General features: G+C 43.9%; 1 non-coding gene across 1 annotated transcript; it reads left to right on the top strand.

Moving 5' to 3' along the window:
* The first annotated feature begins 447 nt into the window (after positions 1-447).
* Positions 448-520, top strand: trnak-uuu. The gene has a single exon. It is a non-coding gene; the product is annotated as a tRNA-Lys (tRNA).
* Positions 521-921: the final 401 nt, after the last annotated feature.

Raw genomic sequence — 921 nt, 5'->3', positions numbered from 1 at the left:
TCATTCATGGATGGAAGTATGATGCATTAGGACCGTTTACTTTACCCTAGTCATTAGGACACTTTCATCCACATATTTGTGCCTCTGCTGGTCAGATCTTAAATCTGATTGCAAGCCGTTGGGGTTTTCCCAGGCTACATGCAAATCAGGGTTGACCCTTTCCAGTCTGGTATAAGGTGGTAGTGGACCTTGAGCTCATTGTTAACTGTCCACGTGCCGGAAGAACAACAACATTTGCGCATTGTTATGATAACCATAACAGTTTTTTAATGTTCTTTTTGTCGGACTTTGATGAACATGTCAGACTGTGCTATGACTGCCTGGTGAAGTAACGATTGTAAATGTCTTTTGTACTAACTGCCAAGAAAGTGCACTATTGGTGTATTAGTATGTAAATTGGGATTAGGAGTTAGCGAGACTGTTTCATCGAGAGCGCTGCTTTTTGAAGCCTGGGTAGCTCAGTCGGTAGAGCATCAGACTTTTAATCTGAGGGTCCAGGGTTCAAGTCCCTGTTCAGGCGACTCGTTTATTGTGCCTGCTATCGTCATCATTCGTGGATGGAAGTGTGATGCATTCAAACGGAACTTGCAGACTTCCCGCGAACATGCACATTACGTCCACAAGTCTAACAGGTCCGCTTTACCCTAGACATGTCAGACTGTGCTATGACTGCCTGGCGAAGTAAAGATTATACATATATTGTGTTCTAACTGCCAAGAAAGGCTACTAGTTTATTGTGCCTGTTGTCGTCGTCATTCATGGATGGAAGTATGATGCATTAGGACCGTTTACTTTACCCTAGTCATTAGGACACTTTCATCCACATATTTGTGCCTCTGCTGGTCAGATCATAAATCTGATTGCAAGCCGTTGGGGTTTTCCCAGGCTACATGCAAATCAGGGTTGACCCTTTCCAGTCTG

The sequence above is a fragment of the Micropterus dolomieu genome, unplaced genomic scaffold, assembly GCF_021292245.1.
Source record: "Micropterus dolomieu isolate WLL.071019.BEF.003 ecotype Adirondacks unplaced genomic scaffold, ASM2129224v1 contig_3093, whole genome shotgun sequence".
Lineage (NCBI taxonomy): Eukaryota > Metazoa > Chordata > Actinopteri > Centrarchiformes > Centrarchidae > Micropterus > Micropterus dolomieu.
This window is presented reverse-complemented; position numbering and strand designations above follow the sequence as displayed.